The sequence below is a fragment of the Gavialis gangeticus genome, unplaced genomic scaffold (assembly GCF_001723915.1).
Source record: "Gavialis gangeticus isolate Ggan-Ray unplaced genomic scaffold, GavGan_comp1, whole genome shotgun sequence".
Taxonomy (NCBI): domain Eukaryota; kingdom Metazoa; phylum Chordata; order Crocodylia; family Gavialidae; genus Gavialis; species Gavialis gangeticus.
Genome location: NW_017729032.1, coordinates 206,552,744 through 206,559,272, shown reverse-complemented (window position 1 = coordinate 206,559,272; position 6,529 = coordinate 206,552,744).

The window sequence follows — 6,529 nt, the reverse complement described above, 5'->3', positions numbered from 1 at the left end:
AAGCCTTGGTGCCTTTCAAAACGGGGTAGAGCTTTACAGCCCAAGCCACTCATACCTTTTTTTTAAGGTAACACCAGAAAAATGTCTTCTCCAGGATTGCTTGTATCTGTGTGTTTTTATTCTACATGAAATATTCATGCAGAATATTCTGTAATTACTCTTCATGATCTATATTTAAGGATTTCTTTTTCCTTGAGTTCAGTCAAAAATTAGGTAAACTTCTGTAACAGACCATTGTTGTCATCTGAGGGTGAACTGTAAGGTAGGGAGATCGCACTAGATCTGTGCTTTGAACATGAATTTTGAAGCACAAATAATTCCAAGATACACCTAACCATTTAGTTGCTCTTCAGTTACTTCTGGGACTCTATAATCACAGGTAGCCTGTATCATTATCTTGTCCTATCCAAACTGGCAGAGGTTTAGCTACTTCAGCCAGCAGAGTAAAATCTGTAAAAGATGTATCTTTTTACTGGTCTCTGGTGCCTACTGTCCTCTGCCAAATAGTCCCATCTGCTACTAGAATTAAACAGTATTTTCCTTGAAGCAGTTCCTCTAGAGTTTCTCCAAAATTTTGTATAATTGTAAATTAATGATGGTTCTCAATAGCTCAGTTTTAAATAGCTCCTACTGTTGTACTAAATTTAATACCAGTCCACGGCTTGTGGTACTGACGTAAGAGCTTTAGAAAATCACTTGCTCTCCTGCTGTTTGAATGTTATTACTCAGTCAAAATGAAAGGACTGCATTTCAGTGGGTTTTATTTTTTATTGATCTGGCTAGTCAATAGAGACCTAAGGTGAATTCAGCGCTATTAACACTTGCTGTTTGGTTGTTGTTAATTTATACAAATGAGAAATTCTCATTGTGTATTAGAAAATTACTCTGACAAGACAATGGTGAGTAGGAGTTAATGAAGACTAATCAATAATGTTGTGCTGTTTATCTTGTACTGTGGATAAGAAGTCTCTTGTGGAATATGCATTTGTATATGCATGGTTGTTAATGCATTATGTTTGAGATGCAGTATTCCTCCAAGGTTGTAGGTGCAACACGATTAGTAGGTGGAACTGGTGTGCATAGAGAAACTCGGGTCAGAAGTTCAAATAAAATGTTCATTTTATATCTTTCTACAAGTATCTTCAAATTTCTGGCTAATCCCTTATTGGTTATGGATCCTGTGATCTGCTGCTTGTCCAAATTTACTGTTGCCCACAAATGCTAACTGCTGTAGGCAGAAGCAGCTGTGTCACTCTTTAATGAGCATTGTAGTGATGTGATTTGCTCATTGTGGATTCATGCATACTGTGTCTGTGCCATGATATCGGTGGAATGTCTTGTAAATATGCATGTGTAGTACATATGGTCTTCAGTGATGTCTGGGATTTCATTCAGAAGTAGTTTTAAAATCACAAAATAATCAAAACGGTTGATGCAATTTATTCCATATTATTGCATTAAACTGAATAAATTATCCAGAACATGTAGGTAATTAAAATTCCAATGAACACTGAAGACATAAAGGGAGAAATAAATGCACCATCTGGGATACCCAGTGCACAAACACAATTGTAGTATAAAGGTACATCTCACTTGTTTTAAAAATAAAAAAGATTGTTTAATGTTATTTCCTAAGTTTATTCATAATTTTATTCTAAATGTGCATGTGTCAACCATATTGAGAGTCAAAATAAACAGGATGGAGTTAACGTGGCTTAGATTAAAAGGGCAGGATTTTGTAATGGATGTCTCTCTTTTCTTTCTTTTTTTTTTTAAAGGAATCTGGTCATCTTTGTACTTATCAAGCTCTACTGGTTTATAATTATTTATAACTAAATGAACTCAAAAGCACAAAATTAATTCAGCAGAAAAGCCAATTTAAAATTCTATTTAAATATACCTAATTGTAAGAGCTTTTATTTTTTATCAGATTTGTGGTTTTGAAAAGCGTCTCTTGTCCCATTTTTGTCTTTTATTTCCTATACTTAAATTTTATGGCAGGCAGGAAAATATTTCTCGCATTACTTTATGTACCTCTGCAATTGCATTGTTAATCTAACTGTGGATGGTTTAAACATTGGATCACTTAGTTAAGTCCAATAAAACTGTCTTTTCTGTGGATGTTGTACCTTTGGAGTGAACTTGTCTGTTTGCATCTGTTTTGAGGAAAGAGCAAGGGGGAGAGTATTTTGAGACTTGCTTTAACTATTTTAATACCTGTAACTGAAGAATTGCATGCATGTTGGATTTAAACAAAGTAGTGGCAGATTACAGTTTTTTTTCCATGTATGTTTTAACTGGACCAGTTAGTAGACATCATTTAGTACTTATCAGAATAGATCAGGGGCAGGCAGTTACTTTGGGCGGAGCGCCACTTACCCAGTTTTGGCAGGCTGTCGACAGCTGCATGGGTAGCCCGCCCCTTGACAGGTACCCCGCCCCCTGATTACCATCTTGGGACCAGTGTCCCAGGGCCAGCACCAATAGGGCCCAAAGTGGGTCACAGGCTGTCAGGGGTCTGTGGAGCCAGGCAGGGCTGCACCAGCAGGGAGTAGGGGGAGCTGGGCCAGCTCCATAGAGCCCCTGATGGCTGGGACCCTACGCTCCTGCCACCCTGCCCTGGGCCCCACCAGCACTGGCCCTGGGACACCAGTACAGGCCCCATGCTCCCACTGGCTCCCACACCTGCTCAGTCCCAGTGCCCCTCAGCCCCGCGGTACAGGTGGGGGGCAGCGCACAGCCCTGACCCCCTGCTTGCCAGCAGGGAAGAAGCTGGTGCTGAGCATGGGGGAAAAGCAGCCCCTTGCCTTCCCCATGGCCGGCGCTCCCTGCTGCAGGCACTCACAGCCCATGCGGGGCTGTATGGAGGAGGCACAGGCAGCCCCATGCAGACTGTGAGTGGCTCCAGTGCAGGGCGCCAGCCACGGGGTGAGCACGGGGCCAGTTTTCCCCGCACTCAGCACCAGCTTGTAATCCGGCTCCGCGCCACCTCTGGGTTTGCCCGTCGGCGGTGCTTGCTGCACTGGGCGGTGTTGGCTACTGCTGCCTGCCTGGAGCTCGTGCACTGGGCAGCCCACAGGCGGTGGTGGCCAACACTGCCTGGCAAGCGGCAAACACTGCCCGGCAAGCAGTTGCTGTCACCACACGCAGCCCCAATGAGCGGGCCCAGGCTGGCAGTAGGGCTGGTATACAAGGTGGTGCTGAGCACGGTGGAGAAAAAGCAGCCCCTCACTTGCCCCATGGCCTGCGCTCTGTGCTGCAGTGCTCGCAGCCAGCACCCTGGGCTGTGAGCGGCTGCAGCATGGGGCACCGGCCACAGGGCAGAGGGTGGGCTGCTTTCTTCCATGCCGGGAAGGAGCCAGGGGAAAAGTTGAGTTGGGGGGGGCGCCCCTGTGGCAAGTGCTCCCTGCTGCAGCTGCTCGCAGCCCACATGGGGCTGTCCGGAGCAGACACAGGCAGCCCCACATGGGCTGCGAGTGGCTGCAGTGTGGGGTGCCGGTACCGGGGCAGGTGAAGGGCCACTTTTCCACTCCACACTCAGCTTTTCCCTGGGCCACTTTTCCCCGGGCTTCTTCCCTGCCTGGAGTCCGCCCCTGCCCTCCCAGCCCTTACCTGAGTTTCAGGCACAGGACAGCCATGTGGTCCCAGGCCAGAAGCCCCTGCTGAGGCTTCTGGCTGGGGGAGCAGGGGCGGGGAGGCCCTGCTGTTGTGGGAGCCTGCCGGGTTTCACCCAGGTCCTACTGCCCTTGGTTCCTGTCATTTTTGACAGGAACCAAGGGCAGATGAAATCAATTTTCTAAATTTTTTGGGGGCCCTGTGGGCTGGATCGAATGGCCTTGTGGACTGGATCTGCCTCACTAAGTTAACAGAATGGGCACTACAAGAGTTTTCCGTATATTCTCAGGTAGTAAAATGTTCTGTATATAATTGCAAAGCTTACCTGAGTACTAAGAACTCCTAAGAAGTATGCTATATGTGTATCTATGACATTGACGGTCATTTTTACTGGCCAGTATCTTTGGGTCAGATACAGGTCACACTTTCCTGATTTGAGGAACTAAATTTTCAAGCATCAGAAATCTGAAAATTTAGCTCAGTTTGGAAAAGATGACCTGTCCATGCCACAGCAATGGGCAATGAGAACTTTCTGACACAGATCTCAAAGACTGTAAAAGGTACTTATTTTGGTATAAAATCCTGTGCAAGAAGTAGTCCTACTCCCATGAGTCTGATTTTTAAAGAAAATTCATGCTTACCAAGATTTAACAAATGTCTTTTTCTGTCTAAGACTTCATTTGAATAACAGTTAATAATGTGCAATTAAGAGTCTATCAGTCTTAAATTTTACTTCAGTCTGCCTGCATGTTTCACATGTGTTTTGGTTTTTTGGGGGCTTTTTCTTTTCTTTTTTTTTTTTTAATGTCCTGAGGGAGCAGAGGAGGGATAACCGTGGTAGTTTCAGCAAAGCAAATTCTGACTGGTACAGAATCTGAACCACCCTTTGGCTGTTTCGGTACCTCCCACTTGCACTTCAAGCATGGTGTAGTGGAACTGTATGGAAAAACTTGCACTGACTTTGGCAAAGTTTTCAGTAGCTAACTTGGTTCCTTATCTAGGCTTTTTCATAAATCCCCCTACTGGGTGCAGGCAAGTGGGACTGGTGCATAAATCTCTCTCTAAATTGATATCCCTATGGCCTTTTATCAAGGGCAGATCCAGGGGGATGCAATGATATGGTTGTATCTCCGCTTCAACAGCGTAGCTTACATGCTGAGTTCCCTTCAACTGCAGATGCTGGGGTTCCCTGTAGCATCTGTGGATAGCCAGAGCCCTGGGTTGGCAGGCCATAATGAGGGAGTAAGCAAGGAGCAGGTGAGAATGTGGGACCTGCTCACCCCGCCACTGTCCCTGACTGACCAGGGATGGGGAAGCCCAACCCCTAGTGCCCTGCTTAAGCTCGGGGCTGCCATGAGCAACTGTACTGGTTGCTGGGCTCTGCAACAGTGGCAGTAGGCAGGTTCCTGTTTCCTGTCCTTTCCTCTGCCACCCCAGGGACTCCAGCTGTGGGCAAGGGGCTAGGCTGAGGTGGGGACCATAGCATCAGTGGGCAGTTCCTCCTTCCAGAACCTGCCCCAAGCCAATGGAAGGAAACCCAGATGGACTGGGCAGAAAGCAGGTGCTGGAATAGGGGACCCATCTTCTTCCGCGGCTGCCCGCAACTGAGCCTAGTACCTTGGGCAGCCACTCACCACAGCCCCTGGATGGAGCAGGGCAGGAGCAGCTCTGGGGCTTCCCCACCCTGGGTCTGCCAAGGCAGGTAAGTCCCTCCTGAGTCCCAGAGGCAACTCCTGCTGCAGAGGAGAAGGGGAGGAGATACCCAGAGTGGGTGGGGGAGTCATACCTGCCTAGGGGACTCAAACAATCCCTGGCAGATGCTTCTGGGAACCACCCATGTGGTACCAGTCGCATCGTCTGCAGTCCCCTTCTCAAAATCGTAAATCTACTCATGTCCTTTACTGATGATGTCCTCAGCATGGCAAAAAACATTTATCCTTCTACTGCCCTGTGAGAAAGGTAGGCAACTGTATTATCCCCATTAGGTACCAGTGGCAGAGTAATTAAATGACTTTTCCAAGACCAAAGTGGTACTATGTGGCAAAGTCTGGAATTAAACCACAGGCCCATCCTTTTCCCCCCAGGAAAACAAAACTCCCAAAAAAGTTTGAGACCTGGCATACTCAGATCATGAAAAAGACTATAAAAACAACTATTGTAAAGATGACCTGTGGAAAATAATTAAGGCAGGAACGATAATTGTATTTCTATTAGACCTCATCATGAATGTCTAATTTTAGGATCATCCAGCTACTACTTAAAATACATTTAAAGGAAGTTGAGCAAGCCTCTAGTGCAGAAACTCGAGCAGCTCTTCAAACCAAACTGTTCCTCTGTGTAATTACCCACTTAATATAATTTTTTTTCTTAAAAATATAGGTTTAAAATGACAGCATATCTATCACTAGTATTTCTCTAGTTGATTTGAATCTTGTCACAGCTATCATGGACTGCATTGCTTAAAAAGTAACATTAAAGTAAAGTGTCTCTCATAAGATGGTTTGAGTGGAAGACATGTATTCTAGTTTGGGGTTCTGTCTCCAGAGTTGTGGTGCCTTTATCATTTGTATGGTTTGCAAAATGAATATATGGCTAACAGCATACTAGTATCAGACCTAGGTAGCAATTGCCTTGATCAGATATTTGAATTTCCTGGCATTTGAATTTCCTTTTGTAAGAGGGCACAAAAGGATTTTTTTTTCTTTTTTCTGCCTTTCCACTCTTTATTTGTTTCAAAGGAAGATCTTCTCCCTTGCAGAAATAAACCACAAGCATTTTGATCCCAGGATGTGAGACCATGTCCCAGTGGTGGTGACACTAGCAGCTGCAGCCAGAAGAAGCTGCTGCCACTGGGGCTACTGGGAAGTGGAGTCTTGCCACCACTCTGCCCCAGTCTCACTGCACACCTGGGAAC